A 19,458-nucleotide genomic window follows, 5' to 3' on the forward strand; every position below is an offset into this window, starting at 1 on the left:
GAAGGAAGGAAGGAAGGAAGGAAGGAAGGAAGGAAGGAAGGAAGAAAAGGAAGGAAGGAAGGAAGGTGAATAGGAATAGGTGGCAGATCCTTAACTCCTTTAGTGTGCTGTTTTACCCATGTAGCAAGAAGATGCATGCCATACCAGCTCTTACTGTTAGTCTAATAACACTTGCTTTCATTTTTAAACTCTGTTTAGTCACTTAAAGAGAAAGAAAGAGGGCAGGAGAAATGGCTCAGTGGTTAAGAGCACTAACTGCTCTTCCAGAGGTCCTAAGTTCAAATCCCAGCAACCACACGGTGGCTCACCACCATCTATAATGCGATTCGATGCACTCTTCCAGTGTGTTTCTAAAGACAGCTAAAGTGTACTCATCTAAATAAAAGTTAATTAAGAGAGACAGACAGACAGACAGACACAATCTGGGGCTGGAAACTGAGTGCTCGTGGCAGTTAATCACACCTGACAACTCGGCAGGTTGGGTAGCATCCACAGGGTTAGTAAAGTACAGACTGAGTTAACGGAGAGCAGGCAGCTGCCCTGCATGTGGGGAGCACCACCACAGAGCCTGAGATCCCAGACAGAATAAAAGGTGAAGAGTAGGGCACCCATAGGGCACCATAGGGCAGGCATACCCCTCCCTCGTGTCTGTGTCTGTCTGTCTGTCTCTCTCTCCCTCTGCTTCCTGGATGTCATGATGAGAACCTCTCACCTCCAGACTGAAACCAGGAGCGTTTTCCTCCTTGAGCTGCTTTTGTCACATATCCTGTTATGACAGAAAATCTGACTAACCCATTAGGAGTGAAGCAGGGAGGCAGTGGGGAAGGGGAAAGTGAGGAAGAGGGAGGGAGGGATCTGTCATGTTTTTAATATTTATTCTATATGTATATGTGGGAGCCTGAATGCCTGAGTGTATAAACACTCTGATCCCCCTGGGGCTGGAGTTGATGGCTGTAAGCTGTCACATGGTGCTGAGAACTGAACCAGGTCCTCTGGGAGAGGAGCAAGTGCTTTCAACTGCTGAGCCAGCTCTCCAGCCCACACCATTATTTAAGGGTGGGGTGGTAGAGATGGTTCCCTGGGGTAAAAACCACCCCCAAGCCAACCCAATGAGCTGAGCTAGAATCTCAGGTCCCATGGTGGGAGATGAGAACCAAGTCCCAAATTCTAGATTCTCATCTCCACGTGCAGGCTGTGGTGTGTACCCACATTCATTCATTCATTCATTCATTCATTCATTCTCTCTCTCTCTCTCTCTCACACACACACACACACACACACACACAGAGAGAGAGAGAGAGAGAGAGAGAGACATACACACTCGCTCGAGCAAACACAAACACGCACACACAAATAAGTAAACTTAAAAAAAAAAAGCAAAACAAAACACAAACCTGGGGTTGGAAAGATGACTCAGCAGATAAAGGCACTTACCACATAAGCCTGACAATTCGGGGCCATCCCGGGAACCCACATAAAGGTGAAAGGGGAGGAAACAGTCTACTAAGTGTCTTCCGACCTCCTTATATGTGCCCCCCCACACACAAATAAAAACTGAAAAAGAAAGTCTTACTGGCACTGTCCTTAGTTAACATTAATTGCAAACCTCTGATCGGTACACTTTGTAGCAATGTGAACGGCGGCTACAAAGTGTGGCCATATGGAAGGAGCAACCACAGGTCAAGCTCAGAAATAAAAGGAACCATAGAAACGGGTGTGGTGTGTTACAGGTCAAAGCCAACTCCAATCAAGTCAGGTGTGGCTTGCAATAAGGAAAAACTTAAGTGTCTCAGGACTGAAAGCAAAAGAAGGAAAAGTGAATTTTGAATGCCTCGCTCAAACTGCACACAGAGCCCACACACACTGCTGGACTTTAGGGTGTGCTGGCTGAATCTCTCTGGGTTTTAACTCAAATCAAAAGGTAGCACTCGGTGCCTCTAGCCCTTCCTCACGCTCTAGAAGTGTGAGAGACACCAAAACAGCTAACATCTGATAACAGGAAATCGTGGACAGCAACATAGACCGGCAGATGTTGTTGGAGAGCCACTGCACAAAAGCCAGTCACCAAAGAGGAAGGATCTTGTCTCTGTTTGGAGATAGGACCTGGAGCAGCCCAGGTGGATCCTGGGCAGATGGAGGTATAGTATGCACTTCAAGAGTCCCGCCTCTGGCTTCCACCCCTGCAGCATCTAGGGTTACAAGCCCGTGAACCTTAATACGAATTTTCTTTATTTAAAAAGGAAAAAAGAAAAAGAAAAAAGAAAACCCCACCTCCCCATTCTTTTACATAATTGATGCATTTATAACAGATATTATGGTTTCTCATAAATAGAACTGTACTTTTTTAAACCGACGTGAAACAACATCAGGGAGAATATGAATTAACAGTCTGTAAAATCCTGCCTGATATTTAAACTGGAAACTCTCTTAAAGGTGATATCACAATGCCTGCCCCAATTTTAAAAGTGCGTGGAAATTTACACGAAGAAGCAATCACCAGCAGATATGAAGCGACACAAAAAATGAATAGTTATGTAATGTTTTAGTGACTCAAAACTGGAATCACGGTAAATGTTACTCCTGTTCCAGCGTAAAGGATAAACTGAGTCAGTCCCATCCTCCCCATGAGCTTGGGTGGGTTTTAAATGACACAGAGACACAGCTGGGAGGTAGTCAGCAGCAGGGCAGGCACCAGGGCCCTCAGAAAGTTGCATCTTAAACATTTCTAACAAAGATTCAGAAAGCCTCGGTTGGGAATTTCAAACAGAGTGTTTTTCCATTTGCCATTGCCCTGTGTAGAACTGACTTCTGTAACGAGCATGTAGTGTGGCATGGGGTGATCCTGGGTGCTCTGCGGCAGCTTGCTTGCTTCTGAAGGGTTGAACATCTCACAAGACGCCTTCCACAGGCTAAGTGTTCCACCATGAGATACAGCCTACCCAAACACTTGTCATCTTTACAACAAAGTAGTTAATTTCTTTTTAAAAACAAAAAACAAGTCACTTTTTTAGTGGGCAGATCAGTCTCCATATCTTATTTGTTTCCCCCATGGGTTTTAATAACATTTTTAAATAATACTTCCTCAGAATATTTCCCAAAGACCACTGGAGTTATCAGTTATCAGGCTTGATGATTTGACACTATTTCTCATCATTTGCTTCCCTCTCTAAATCAAAACAAAACTTCTAATAGTCAAAGACTTAGGTTAACTAGGTTAACTCTAGTTACCTTAGGACATATTTTTAATACTTAAATCTTACTTTCCTGGGATAATTTTTGAAAGAACTAAAGCAACACCTTTTTACTTTACCCATTTGTTGATGTAGACATCTGTCATCGTGATTTCCACACCACTTATTCTCGCCTGGGTCACCCACTGTCCTCTCGGAGGAAGTTGAACACAGTCTTCGCACCCTAAGTAATCTGGGGGAATCACCTTCAATCTTCTCTCTGGCCTCCAAAACCAGGTCGCCCGAGAGGACAGGAGGCACGACTCTCTTTAAAAAATCCATCTTAAGGTGCTTCTGCTACATTACTAGAGCCAGAAGCACAAAGAAAAGGTGCAGGGACCAACTTCCTTGATGACTCGTTAAGAGCTATACTATCTGAGGCAAAGAGCAGAGAGTGTCATGTGAGCCTAGGCGGTACTAAAGCCCAGCCGGTCAGCCACCAGCTGTTTGGAGGCTGATTTTTTTAGGACATTACTGTTTGTGCTGATAACAAGCCGAACACTGTCAGTCTGTGAAACTGCAGGCCACATCTGTGTGCCCTTCCACAGTGGGTGTTAACTGCAATATCCATGCCATAAAATGCTTAGCCATCGATAAGGGTTAACATTTAGACTCTGACAGCCTTCACTGTGATAATGTAAAAAAATAAATTCGCTTTGTTCTCGGGTGTATCTTCCTCATATAAATTTAAGATCTTGAGTGCAAGAGAGTAACTTGGACTCAAAAGATAATTCTTATCAATTTGAAAATTTGCTACCAGATCTCACAACTTACACAGGCTGTAAGGCTGAGCCAGTGAAAACTTTAGACTTTTAAACATGCGCGGACACACACAAATCCCCTTTAGAATCAAGCGTTCTTCACAATAGTAGAAAACTTAGAATAAGTCATCAAAAGGTGCTGGAGAAATGACTTAGTGGTTAACAGTCCTGAGTTCAATTCCCAGCAACCAATGGTGGCTCACAACCATCTGTAATGGAATCTGATGCCCTTTCTGGTGTGTCTGAAGAGAGCTATAGTGTACTTACATACATAAAATAAATAAAACTTAAAAAAAAAAAAAAAAGAGTCATTGGCAACAGATCCATCTAAAACATAATGTTAAAAACTTGAGAAATGAATCATAAACTGTAATAAGTGTAGTCCCCAACATCCTGTCCTTGTTTTCAAAATAATTACAATCCATTCCATATGGTGAAAGAGCACAAAGGGTTAATCCTAGGACCTCGATGTTACCAGGACAGACTAAAGACAGAAAGGCTCTAAAACCTGAGCTAGCACCCACTCAGGCCTCTCCCTGCCTTGTGGGAGGAAAGGACAGGCGCGTGAGGGGCAGGAACCAAGGGAACGCAGAGAAGGCAGAAGCAGCCCGGGGAACTGTGCTTGTGTGGAACTTCAGGAGACTTCAGAATAACTTCGGAACTCAGATTCTCTCAGCAATGCACACACACACACACACACACACACACACACACACACAATTGCTCTCTTCCAGTAACAGACATGAAAATAGATGTGAAATGTAACATTTCTAAAGATGGAGCAAAGCCATCCCTACAGACATCAGGGGAAACGACTATAGATGAGTAGCTAACTGATGTCTGCTTGGAATCAGGTTTCTGCCCTTGCTCCTAGACTGTGAGACTTAAGGGGTCATTGGCCAGGAGCTCGCAAACCAAGAGCGGTGGAATACACCTGTAATCCCTGTACTCCAGAGGAGGAGGTAAAAGGATGGGAAATTCAGACTCATCCCGGCTGATTCAAGGCCAGCCTGAGATACTCGAGACCCTGTTACCAAGTAGGGGTCGGGTGGAGGAATTCTGTCTAGGCGAAGAACAAGGAAGGAAGCCTTCCGTTTCTTTTCCTAAAGAAGTCCTTCTATTAGAAAAACCCCTGACTTTTATAAAGCACTTTTATGAACCACATTCTCTCGCCAAGCTTCCTCTGAGCCTACAAGGAATAAAATTGATATCTCAGTGACCTGATCCCCACGAACAAGGAAAGCAATGTCATAGCTCTAAGCCCTGAGGTTTCTCACTGCCTGTGGGTGCTCTTACTCTGTGTTTGCTTGGTGACTGTGACCTCAGGGGTTTGACACGGCATGTCTGCTGTTTGCCTCGGGCCTCTTTGTGGGCTCTTATCTAAGGAGCCCTGTAACACAGTGGTGTGGAAGCACACTAATGCCAGACAGGAAGTTGTGCAGAACCACCTGCCGGGTCATATTAACCCCAACCTCACTTTCACATCTCAGAAAGGAAGGGTCTGGGGCGCAGAAAGAAGAGCACTGGGTGTCACAGAAGTATCTCAAGATTCCCTTTACCCCTCAAGTGTTTGCTGGGCAGTTTCTATGATTTGTGCAAAGTACAAAGACTGTGAGATCCGCTGCTTCTATCCGGTTAGTCCTCTGTTTAAGGAGGAAAATCAGTTCTCACCACTACAATTTTCCCTGCAGGGTAGGGCACAAAGCTTTCCTGAGCCCAATCTGCTTCCTAGGCTGATCCCTGATAAACCGTGTGGAAGCCACTCTGTCAGCTACCTGAAGACCAACCCTGGCTGAGACACAGAGTTGACAGCATTACGTTTCCGGTGGTAAACACTATCCATTATGGTCTCCATCTGAGAAGAAAAGGTCACGAAAACCCATTTACTTGTTACACTTGGACTAGTTATAACTTTGAGTGGAATGTACTGATATAAGCAATATCTTAAATGTCCCCCAGTGGGGACTTACAGGGACGATGGTTCAGTGCTCAACAGCACTGGCTGCTCTTGCAGAGGACCTGGGTTTGATTCCCAAGCAACCACTTGGCAGCTCACAGCCACCTGTAACTGCAGTTCTAGGGGACCTGGTGCCCTCTTCTGGTCTCCATGAGCACCAGGCACACAGTGCAGACGTGCATGCGGGCAAAACACCCATGTACATAATAAAAATACAGCAAAATAGTAATAATTTTAAAAACTGTGTAAGTCTCCTAATGGCCCCACATATCTAAAGTTTGATCCCTAATTTGGTGATTGAGAGGTAGAGGCTACTGGGAAGGGTCAAAACACTGGGTTGTCATCCTTGAAGAAAACAGTGGTGGGATCCTGGCTCCCCACTACCGTGTTCTGATTCCCTGGACAAAGGTTCAAAGCAACAAGACAGCAAACCACAGACCAGAACTTCCAAAACCATGAGCTCAAATCAACCTCTTCACAGTTAAGTTAATCATGTCAGGAGCACTGTTGGCGGGACGGAAGAGTGACTAAGACAGAAACTGTAATCGAAGCTGAGAGCCAAACTCGCAGTGGCGTTAAAACCTCTTTCTCAACCTCAGTCTTAACCTATAGGGTTTACTGTGATCTTACCGCAGTGCCACTCCCGGCTAAGTCCTTGGTGGTGACATGGAGCATCTAAGCATGCATGACGCTTGAGCAGTTTGAAGAATTAAGCATTTAGAGGGTAATTGCCCAGATTCAAATAAATGGCTTCGTCTCTGAAGAAAAACAAAACACAACATTTGCCCGTCAGGGATGTTTATAATTAAAAACATTTTTGTGTTAACTTGTATCCATCCCCACTTCTGGTAGCAATCATTCACCTGGTTCTACCATCTCTTCTGATCCTGACACGTTACTTAATTTTTCTTAAACTCTGTAAATTTTCCAACTGCTATAAAATTATTGAGAATAATATCCTAAAAGCACCTGCCCCCATTATTCACAACTACAACAATTAGCTCCGCGTATATCATCATGTCTCAGTCATAGCTGCATATCCCGTCCATCCCCAGGATTATGCTGAAGTAAAAAGGCAGACATCCAAGCATTTAGGCCTTTCTAACACAGCAGCCTATTAGAATACCTAGAGTATACTAATAAGGTCTAATATCAACTACCAATCAATGCTCACATTTCCAAGCATCTTTTTAACCATCTGCCCTAACCAATGAACAGAATCCAGAGAGCGGTAACTGTGTTCCTCGGGTCTGTACCAGCTTATGTGTTTCTCCCCTCCTTTTCTCTAAGCAATGCTTTTATAAACCAATGGTTGACCTCATACATACACCACCATCTTATTCAGTTACATGTTTAACACACTGACATTGCATTCATTAGAATACAGCATTGTCAAACAGCGTGTGTATCTTTTAGGCACCATATTTAACAGATCTATAGATATTTAGGGTGTAGCATTCTATGTACTAAGAAGCATGATGGCCGGGCGTGGTGGCGCACGCCTTTAATCCCAGCACTCAGGAGGCAGGGGCAGGCAGATTTCTGAGTTTGAGGCCATCCTGGTCTACATAGTAAGTTCCAGGACAGCCAGGCCTACATAGAAAGATCCTGTTTCCAAAAAAAAGAAAGAAAGAAAGAAAGAAAGAAAGAAAGAAAGAAAGAAAGAAAGAAAGAAAGAAAGAAAGAAAGAAAGAAAAAGAAAGAAAGAAAAGAAGAAAGAACATTCTGGCACATTCTGGATATTTTCCTTTGTCTTTGGGTCATGGCATCTTTTCTCCCTCAAAGCACATAGAACTCATATTACAACCTCAGTCTCACCTGTACGACCACACACAGCATTAGACTTAAACTGGGCTTTGCCTCCTTTCTCAGGACAGCTCACAGAAGTGAGGCCCATTAGAGTGAAATGTGGGAGGAACCGACACAGCTCCAGGCCCAGCGAGATGGCTGAGTCACAAAGGCATGCTGGAGAGAGCCTGGTGGCCTCAGGTGGATCCCTAGGGTTCATGTAAAGGTGGAGAGGACCGACTCCACAGAGTTGTCCTATGACCTCCACACATGTGAGGTGACGCGCATGCATGTGAAGTGACACGCATGCAGCAACACTAAGGCGCACGTCAGACAATAAAGTAAAACTAGGTAAAAAGACGGGAAAACCAACTCAGAAAGCAAAGGAGGGATGTTATAACCTCAAACTGGATGGATTGTGTGTCAGGATATGGCGCCCGCTCTCCCTCGCTCCCACACAGCAGGCTTCTCCAGCAGCTCTTCATTGCCAGCTCTCATTCTGTGGATGTCCCCAATGGCCCCTGAAGCCCGCTCTCTGTGGATGCCCCCAATGGCCCCTGAAGTCTGCTCTCACTCTGTGGATGCCCCCAATGTCCCCTGAAGCCTGCTCTCACTCTGTGGATGTCCCCAATGTCCCTGAAGCCCACTCTCACTCTGTGGATGTCCCCAATGGCCCCTGAAGCCCGCTCTCTGTGGATGCCCCCCAATGTCCCCTGAAGCCCACTCTCACTCTGTGGATGTCCCCAATGCCCCTGAAGCCCCCTCTCACTCTGTGGATGTCCCCAATGCCCCTGAAGCCCCCTCTCACTCTGTGGATGCCCCCCAATGCCCCTGAAGCTCGCTCTCACTCTGTGGATGTCCCACACACCCCCTGAAGCCTCCAGCACCTTCATCAGACACACACCCTTCCAACCCTCACCTTCTCACTTCTGAATGAGAGATGCAATCCCTGACTGCCCAGGAGAGTATTTGGTTAATATTCCTCTGGTTTTTCTTGGTGTGTACATTTTTATCAGGAGTAGGGTTTGAAGAGATATCTGTATCCAAGGGTTTCCTCCCCCAACCTGTTTTGTTTTGTTTACGGGGTGCTGTTTGTATGTTTGGAGTTTCTTGGGGGGAGTGGCAGCCTTTCTGCATGTTAATCAGATTTCCCTTTTGTCTCTCCACATACCATTTCCTATGAAATCCACTTTTCTGATCTGGAGAACATGGTTTGTTTTTTTCTATAAGAAAAACCATTTTTACTACTTCCTTTTAGCATGTTGCTTCTGAGACCGTGAAGGTCAAAGAGGGTGTGTTAACTGTCAACGGTCAAGCTATACATGAGATCAGTGCCCTGCCTTTTATTTGAAAAGGTCAAAGGAGACCAGTGGGTATTTGACAACCCTAAATCCAATTCTATACTCAGCCAAAGAACAGCAGGCTTGCCGGCATGTGACTTCCACCCGTGGCAGGAGATGCTTCTTAGACTCGCAGTAAACAAACAGAGTAATGGCCCAGATGAGGTCCTCCAGACAACATTCTACATCTTTTCTTTTTGAAAACAATTTTTGAAATAGTTACAGCACAAATGCCAGAGGTTTAACTATCTACATAGTTAAAGCAATCGAAGTGTGTCTCTATGATATATACTCTGGTAGGAAATGATAGGCTAAAGTAACCAGAGCTAACTGGACAGAGAACAAAGCTGAGGGCTGTTGGTTAGCACACTTTCAATATGTGTGCACTCAGAATATGCCAAACCATGAGGATAGGAGCTGGGCAGGCCCTCGGCATGTGGGAGGTTTAGGATCAATGTTAAGGACTTGATGGTTTACTCTTATTGAAAAGTCTGCTCACTGAGGTTTTAGGTAAAGATTGTTAAGAATACTGGCTGGAGCCACGAAGAGCAAGTATTGCCCTCATGGAAGACCTGAGTTCAATCCCCAACACCCACATGGTGACTTCACAACCATCCATAACTCCAATTCTTGGAGATCTGAGGCATTTTCCTGACTTCCACAGGCACCAGGCACAAATGTGGTATGGAGACATGTGTGTGAGAAAAACACTCATACACATAAAATGACATAAATAAATCCTTGAAGCAATATTGTAGAGAGTACTAGCCTTCCTACACAATGTGACTGAAAGGATTACCCCACCAGGTTAAAAAAAAAAAAAAAAAAACGGTTAGGGCAAATTCCAACTTGACAGTTTCAACCTGAAACTCCAAATTTAACTTCAAATGTATTTTATATTATTTTTGAATACAAAATATCCAGTAACCTAGAAGTGCATCATTCTTCAACCAAAAAGATAAAGTACATCCCAAGGCATGAAATCTGCCTATTATTAACATCCAGGAGTCCTGCAAGGTCTCATAAAATGATGATTTTTTTTTAAAAAAAAGGGGGGGAAGGCAGAGAGATTGGGGGGTGAGGAGGGGTTAACAGTCTTTGCTCTTCTTCCAAGGACCTAGGTTTCAGTTCCCAGCACTGGCTGCTGTAACTCCTGCTCCAAGGGTTCTGTCGCCCTCTGGCAGCCTCCACGGGCACTGCACCCACAAGACAAACATGCAGACACATATATCCATAATTAAAAACAAAAGTAAATCTCTTTTCAAAGTTAGATCAGCACCCCCACAGCCTCTGGGAGCAAAGCAGAAAAGTGCTTACACCAGCAACGTGGCAAAGGTGCTCACACCCACTTACAATCATCGCAGCTCTTGCCTTGACACCAAACCAATAATGGAAAACACAAACTGCAGTGATCTGTTTAATCCAGTGACTGCACGGTATATAAAGAGCCCACTCACAAATAACAAAGTGGGAAATCAACGTATCCTATGCATCGGACCAGTAAGAAATTATTAAGACAAAACTTTTAGGGAAGCTTTATCACCCATTTAATTGACAAAGAAAGTTAATGATTTGTAAAACCTAATGGTGATTGTTTTATAATTCAAATTTCTAGTCTCCTTTGGTCTAATTATTTAAAAAGGCTGTGGTTTGTTTTGGTTTTTTTTTTAATAGCGTTTTAAGAGTGGTTTATATTTAAACTTCTCAGTTGCTTTATCACATTCCATCAAGTATCAGCTTTTGTTACATTTAGAGTGAGCATGTGTGTGTGCGTGTGTGCGTGCGTGTGTGTGTGTGTGTGTGTGTGTGTGTGTGCCCGCGTGCGCGCACGCGCGCACGTGTACAAGGAAGTAGACAACTCGCAGGGGGTTGGGTCTCTCCTATCACATAGGTCCTAGAAAGCCAACACAGGTTTTCTATTTGACAATAAGTGCCTTTACCCACGGAGCCATGTGGCTGGCCCCAAGATTCTAATTTCATAGAGTGAGGGAACAAACTGTGCTGAATATAATCTATATAATCTCAGATTATATCACGAAACCTGCCAAAAATGTTGTATAATGATCTGAGGTAGCATAATCAAGCAGTACCACAAAAAGGAAAAGAAAAAAAAAAAACCCTCTAAATCTCTTGCTGACAGAGCAAGACTCAGCAGGTAAATGTGTCAGCACTCTGTTCATTTGGCATTTTTTACTCAGAACAGCAGCGTCATGGCACTTGATCTAAGGAAAGCAATCAGCAGATTTTCCATTCACAATGTTAGAGAGTTTTCTAGAAATGTTTCATTATTGAACCAAATGAAAGCACGCCGGTATACACATCTTCCTGAGTACTGATGAATGAATATGTCGCTCTAGTAAAACTTCCCTATCATATTTCTATGTGGCATGAGATCAAAAATATATCAATAAAAAAGATTTTCCCACCTACATTTAAACACCAGGAGAGGACCTTGGGGGTCAATGGAAGAAGTCCCAAGAAATCAATGCAGAAAGAATATGTCGCCAACTCAAAAATGTCCTTCTACCCCCAACTTCTAACACTTTGTTACTGTAACCATACCCCACATAGGCTGGCAGAAACCACACACTTGATAAATGTTTGTAGACTAGAACCATCTATGGAAACTGGAGTGTGAATAAGCCAACCCCCTAGCCTAGTGTTCTCCACCTTCCTTACGCTGTGGGCCTTTCTTATAGTTCCTCGTGTGGTGACCCCCAACCATAAAGTTATTTCCATTGTTACTTCATAACTGGAATTTGCTACTGTTATGAATCGCAATGTAGATATCAGAATATCTAACCTGTGGACCTCTGTGAAATGGTCAGTCAGCCCACACAGGTTGAGAATGGCTGCCCTAGACTCTAACCATTTACATCCTAATGGAGAGTTTACATCTTCTAAACTTGGCCCTGCCTTACTACCAATGAGGCGAACCCGAGGAGCCAAGCCTGGGTTCCAGCATGTATATCTATCAGTTCACAACTTCTCTTGACTACAGCTCCAGGGATCCAAGGCCTCTGACCTCCTTGGGCACTACACTTGTATGTACATAGCCTCGTAGATAACGCACGCAAATATACATTAAAACATACAGTAACCTCACCTTAGGGAGTTGAGAACGTTTGAGGTAGAACCATCAGTTATAAAGTAAGATTCCCTCGCTTAGGGAATGGGGCATGGCTTTGTGGGTTAGAGCACTTTCTGTCAAAGCAAGAGGATGTGAGAGTGGAGACAGATGGGGCCCAGACACCCGCCTAGCTGAAGTGATACGCTCCAGGTTCACAGAAAGACCTTGTCTCACGAACTAGTCCCAGAGGAAGGCAGCCGGCGTCCTCTGAACATGTTCATGCATGGGAGCACACATGCACACACGCACATACCCAGCACAAACATACTTTAAAAAAAAGTGTTCACTTACTTTTGACAACTACTATATATAGCAGTTTCTCAAATTATGCTATTCATACTACACACCATTTCTCCCATTGCACCAAACTGCTCACAAACTCCTAGACGGTCAGATTATACTGCAGTAATCTCGTCCTTCCCAAAATAACTGAGCCTGATCCCTTCAGTTTCCCATAGAGCCTAGCTTTCTGGTTTCATGAATTATTCCCCGAGCACCTTAAGTTATGCCCCAAACCTACAGTTCAAGTTGTCACAGATGTGACACATGACGATGCGAGGAGACACACTCAAGAGGAGCCCTAACCACTTAAAAAATAATAACAACTTCTTTTACGTTTAAATTTGTATTTATTCTGAGTGTGTGTGTCTGCACGTTTGCATGCATATTAAGGCACACGTGTGGAAGTCACAGACAACTCACAGAACGGGTTCTCTTCTGTCTTCTCCCTGCAGGCTGAGACGGCCAGGCGAGAGCCTCGGGATTGGCAGCAGGTTCCTTTTCCTACAGAGCAGCCAGCCCCAAACTACCCAGGAGTTAGCCAAAATGCTTCTGTTCTTGCTTGTCACAAAAAGGAAACATGTTATCCATTGTGTGTGTGGGGGGGGGGTGCCTTTTTATTTAAAAATGTGGTAGTTGAAACATATTTGGGTCATTAAGGCCCCTGATTAATGTATACATTTATTGAACCTATAGTTTTAAAAAAATTAAACCATGGAACTTCGTTTAACTAATTACCACCCCATGGTTCAACAAGAGCAAATATCACAGAAAACTCGTGCAAATTTTCAGAAGCATAATTTGTACGTTTTCATACCAGTAATTGGCAATATGAGTTTTTAATATCTTTGAGTTCAGGTGCGTGTGCACATGCATATATGTGCATGCGTGTGTAGAGACCAGAGGACAGCCTCAGGTGACATACCCTGGAATGTTATCCACCTCTTTCCACACAGTCACTCACTGGCCTAAAGCCTATCCATTCAGCCCCTGGGATCTACCTGTCTCTGCTTCTCCAGCACTGGGACCAGAGCCACCACGCCCAGCTTTTTCTTACAGGCTCTAGGGATCAAACCGAGGTCCTCAGACTTGCGAGCTAAGCACTTTTATCGGCTGGGTGATCTCCGTGGCTCAGTCATAAGAGATCTTCTAGACTGATCTGACTTTTGAATGAAAGAGAGGGTGACAACTAAGTAGGAGCTCAAGGTCATGAAGCGAGCTCAAGGTCATGAAGCGAGTGACGGCCACAGCTTAATAAATCCCCCTTCCTCTTTCTGCTTATTGCTTCCAACAAGCCGAGGGAAGTCTGACATCCATAAAAGAAACCAGAGAAGCACACATGCCCACTGAGGATTCAGATGACCTACTTCTCCCAAATTTATTGCCCCGAAACAACTTCTCTAAAGAATGCTATTTGTCACCTTTGGTCTCGCCACTTGAATCGAATGGCTTTAAGATATTGATCATCTTTCATCCGGTAATGTCATTTCTCAGAGCAAATTCTAGAAGATGATCAGAAGGGCATGGGCAAGTTTGTTTCAAAGGATGTGTGCACAAAAAGAAACCCTTGCTGCTGGGCTCAGTGACACACATCTTTAATTCCAGCACTCAGGAGGCAGGCACAGGCTGGTGTACATATCAAGGCCAGCCAGGGAGACATAATGAGACCCTGTTATAAAAAAAGTGAGTGCCCTTATTAGTCTCCCAACCCTCACCAGAGATACTTCTCTCCACAGTAGAGGGTGATTAATCCAGAGAACCACCACCGCTGGGCTAAGTGCAGAGCATAGGAGACCAAGGAGTTTTTGAAGCTCTAAATGAGACATCTACGTGTCACACACACACACACACACACACACACACACACACACCAGGGCTCAGGGACCATCACAGGAGAGAGGTATAATACTGAGACAGTATAATACTGAGAGATGAGTTATCTGTAGGAGACCAGAGTTTGTACACATGAACTCATAGCAGCTGTGACTGTATACACAAGGCCAAGCCAGCCCAAAACCCAGCATTGGCAGGGGAAGGGAACGCTCTCCCTAGCTGATGGATGCTGAGGGAGAAGACCAGTTTTCTTCAGGGATTCGGACCCTGAGAGGTTCCTCATCCTCCAGTATATAATCCTACATGCACGCACGCACGCACGCACGCACTCATGCACACACACTAAGTGGACTCAGTAGATTAAAAATGGACTGAACATGTGAAGTTGGGAAGGAAAAAATGAGGAATTAAGTAGGAAAGAAACTGAAGGTGAGGAAAAGGGAGAAGGGTTTGATCAAAGCAGATTATATGTGCTTGAAAAATTCGCAAACAATAAAAAGAATGATGTGTCGTTTGCAGGAAAATGGATCAAGCTGGGCGTGTTAGCACCAATCAAATGAAGTAATATCTGTTTCCTCTCATTTGTGGGCCCCAGGTTTTGTGTTGACACATAAATTATACATGTCCAGATGGCATGAAAATAGAAACAAAACTGTCCAAGGGACAAAGAGAACAAACAGGAGGGGACCGGGAAGATAGAGGAACAGAGAGAAATGTGCTTAAAGTACATTACATACTTGAAAATTACCTTATATAATCCAGTACAAAAAAAATAAGGTATTCAATTTACTGTTATTCTTGGGGAGAATGAAATATTACAGTGGTCAAAGAACAAAATAGTTGGAAGGGAAAATTGATATATTCACAAGGTGAAATATATCATTTTCTAAAAAAGCCAAATATAGTCTTGACTAACACTGCAACTCAATGTGTATATTTAAGTACAAAGGGGGAAAAAAGTACTTACAGTACCTTACCAGTTATTGGAGATAAAATTACATTTCAAAGCAATGACTAGACCCTGATAGAGTGACTCCATCTTTATGATTGACTGTACTCATTGACTCCTCCATAAATAAGGATGATAAAAATCTCTCAGGACTACTGTGGAAATTAAAAATGAAAAGCACTTATATAGTGCTTGATATATGGTATGAGATCTCCGTTTGTTTAACATATCATAGATGCTATAAACAGCAAAGTCTGCAGCAATTTCCCAATAAAGAGATGAAAGTGTGTCAAAGTTCTAAGACCTAAGAGGCTAGGGAGCTGGCTCGGTGGTTAAAAGGAGTCACTGCTCTGGTAGAGGATCGGGGTTTGGTTCTCAGCACTCGCATGGCAGCTCACAACCTCCAGCTCCAGGGATCTGATGCCCTCTGCCAGCCTCCATGGGTATTACATGCACACACATGAAGGGTATTACATGCACACACATGAAGGGTATTACATGCACGCACATAAAAGGTATTACATGCACACACATGAAGGGTATTACATGCACATACATGAAGGGTATTACATGCATACACATGAAGGGTATTACATGCACACACATGAAGGATATTACATGCACATACATGAAGGGAAAACACTTTTATACAAATAAAAAAGAGGAATTTTTTTGAAATGTTAATGGTTATTTTATACGTATGAGTGTTTTGCTTACGTGTGTGTGTGTGTGTGTGTGTGTGTGTGTGTGTACAACACACATGAGTACCCACCGAGGTCAGATGAGGGTGTCAGAACCCTTGGAACTGGAGTTATAGAAGGTTGTGAACTGCTATGTGGCTACAGGAATCAAACCCAAATCCTCTCAAAGAATGAGTGGTCCGAACTGCTGAGCTATCTCTCCAGCTCCAGGTTATCTGTTTAAAAGCTAAACACCCTCGAATTACCATTTACCGATTCACAGTAATAGTGACTTGCTTTAGGTTTTTTACACGTTAAATATTTTACACAGTGAGAACACTTCCCTTCAACGTCCAGTGGCTACTGAACGACATTGTCTTCGCTTGCTCCTTTCTCATACTTTAAGTTCCATTCTTCATGACTGCATGCAATATTGCAGTGTCTTGATTGGCAGTTTGTGTGCATGGTTTTCCTCCTCAAGAAGGCATCTTGAAACAAAACTGCCATTTCGAATGGTAGGAGATGTAATTGGCTCTCTTCCCAGACTAACCTGTCTGGGATGCAAGCACACACTGGCTGCTCAAAAATGCCCACCACCCTCCCCCCCCACCCACAGTGTACTTCATGCATTAAAAGCCTTAATGGGTGTTTTATCAGAACGTGTGTCTTGTTTTGTGGTGCAAGGGCTTGTTGAGAATTTCCTGGCTCCATTTATTCCATTTCAAAACTCTCGTTCTTCCCCAGCAAGACTCTGGCTGCAAGCCTGAGAACTTGAGTTCAATTCCCTGGACCCACGTGGTAGATGACAAGAAAATCTTCATGAAGATGTCCTCAGATCTCCAAACACAGGTGCACATGCACAAAGAGATGATGTGATAAAAATTAATATCTCTCTTTTCCTTTACGGTTGCCCTCCCATACACACAGTGTTCCTCGGGTTCTATAAATTCTCCCTAAAAGATTAAGATTCTACTTTATCAGCAAAAAAAACAGAGTCCTTGTCGGTTAGGAACCCACCCTGAAATATTTATGGATGGAGTGTTATGACAGAGGACATATATCAAAACAATCAAGGTCTACAAAAAACTGGTCCAGCAGCCACAGGACTGGATGAAAACTGAAGCCGAGGAGTAGGCTCGCCTAGGTCCCTCTCCTCTCTCCTCCATCTAAATGGGGTTTTGTTTGTTTGTTTTTTAATTCCGTTGTTCTGTTTCTTAATCTTTGAAAGTTAATGTGATGATTTTTTTTAAAAAAATCTATAAAAACACGTCTACCCAGATCTTTGAAGGCAGATGATTCGATGATTAGAAAAAGAACAAAACCAAAACTACTGAAGGCAAAGGCAGGACTGAAGTAAACAACTTAGACTCTTGACTGCACTTGTCAGTAGCTCCCACAGATAAGAACACACTCCAAGGCCTCTTTCCAAACCATGCCTTCGGCATGCCGTGCTGGCTCCCCAAAACAGCTCCAGTATTTATGCCATGCATTGAGAGAGCACAATCACGCCTCTGTGTGTGCCCACGTGAGCATTTGATAAATCATTTTATTATGCAGCAGTATTAAATAATCCAAATTCTCTTGGTGCCTAAATCACAACTTGGTACCAAGTTAGGCATATCACAAACACTTGCAGACTCGCAGTTTGCAACAAAGAGTTTCATTTGTATCCAGAGGCAGATGAACTAGGCCAGCATTTCTAGGGGGTGGGGTGGAGTGTGAATAGCCCACATCCTTTACCAAGATATACTATGAGGAAATGAATAGAAAGCACTTGACCTTGGTGTAGGTGACAGTGGTGAGGACTAAGGACAATGGGATCAAGAAATACACTCAGGTTTGACCAACAAGTGGGTAGGAGGACAAAAACCCTTCTCAGGATCTTCACCACAATTTTTAAGTTTGTTCACAGTTATGTTTTCTTGAACAACTGAGTATACATGTGTGCAGGAAGAGATATTTGGAGCATTCTTGTCTCTGAATTATTTAGGGAAAATAATAATCCCATCATTCTCCGCTAAAACAATTTCCTTAAACTGGCTGCCGTGTGTGTGTGTGTGTGTGTGTGTGTGTGTGTGTGTGTGTGTGTGTGTGTGGTGTGTGTGCTAAATCTCCTCCCATTTACCGAGCCCTGGGCAGGTTACAGTGGGTGGGTGGGATTCAAGGAGCTAGTGTCTAGACACTTTCCTGAGAGAGACCGCTGCAGTGTCTTCCTGCTAGAAAACCTTGTGGTTCAGAGAAGAGAGGTTAGGGCTTGAGTTCCCTCGCCTCCCCGAGACACTAAAAAAGTGGCTTTCCTATAAATAGTAAGAGCAGGAAAGAAACATGGGTCACATTCAACCGACAGTATGCAAACGATGTGTAACTGTCAAAGTTATGCTGTTGAAATAGAAGGTACCCACATACTACTGGGTATAGCTCAATCTCGTTGTACATTATCTTAAGACTCATAAGTTCTAAACTGTGGCTCTGTGTGTGTGTGTGTGTGTGTGTGTGTTTAATTGTTAATGTGTGTGTTCATATATATCAACATGGATGTGATTCACATAAAAACCCACACAAAGCAGTGTCCATAAAAGAGACAAAAACAATTCACTTAACATTATTCTAAGGCTTGTTCATGATCCTATTTTTTTTTGTTTTTTAATAATTAAAAAAAAAAAAACAAGATAAGCAAAGACATAGGCCCAATATAAAAGGAAAAAAAAACAGTAAGTTTCACCACCCAGTGACCTGTGTCCTGTGTCAGTCAGTCCCCAGTCAAACAGCTTTTAGCTGCACAGACCATCTACTTTTTGTCTTAAAAACAATCCCTTGTTCAAAAAACGAACAAACAAAAATTCTCAAAGGTATCAGGGTTGCCCCTGTACACATTAACTTTCAATAGTTCCTTCTGGTCTAACTTGCATAGGGACAGGGACCTCTAATTAAGAGTTCTTGATTTGTATCCATAATCATGTTTGATAAGATCAATAAGGCAATTCCTTTAAGTTTTGTGATTCTATAACATTATGAACACAGCATTTCACATCATCTCCTGAAAATTACAACACAAATTTACTTTCCTATAACCTTTTCTATGACCTTAATATTTTACATTAAATTGCTTGGAAAACATCTAGAATTTTACCAAAAAAAAAAAAAAAATGTGACTTCTGGTCTTCAAATGAAGATGTTTCTGCAACTTCCAAACATTGACTTATGAGGGGCAATTCTCAAGCTCTGATCTGATTCAGTCTCTTACTAAATGTGAATTGCTACTACTAACCAAAGCAGGCTTTTAAAAGCTTCACAGAGAAAGAAGCCCTTTAAGAAATAGACGAAAGAAAGAAAGAAAGAAAGAAAGAAAGAAAGAAAGAAAGAAAGAAAGAAAGAAAGAAAGAAAGAAAGAAAGAAAAAGAGAGAGAGAGAGAAAGAGAGAGAGAGAGAGAAAGAGAGAGAGAGAGACAGAGAGAGAGACAGAGACAGAGACAGAGAGAGAGAGACAGAGACTCTTGCTGGCTACACACCT

At 43.2% G+C, this 19,458-nt stretch overlaps 1 protein-coding gene across 2 annotated transcripts in view; it reads right to left on the bottom strand.

Annotated features, from left to right (window-relative positions):
* Nucleotides 1-19,458, bottom strand: part of Fryl (FRY like transcription coactivator) — a 227,381-nt gene that overhangs the window by 159,341 nt on the left and 48,582 nt on the right. The window contains exon 3 of one of the 2 annotated variants that reach the window (XM_029545525.1): nucleotides 6,579-6,706. The exons of the other annotated variant lie outside the window; for it this stretch is intronic. The gene's annotated coding sequence lies outside the window, so the exon portion shown is untranslated. The remainder of the gene's footprint in view (nucleotides 1-6,578; nucleotides 6,707-19,458) is intronic. 2 annotated transcript variants of the gene reach the window in all.

This window comes from Mus pahari, chromosome 13 (genome assembly GCF_900095145.1).
Source record: "Mus pahari chromosome 13, PAHARI_EIJ_v1.1, whole genome shotgun sequence".
Taxonomy (NCBI): Eukaryota; Metazoa; Chordata; class Mammalia; order Rodentia; family Muridae; genus Mus; species Mus pahari.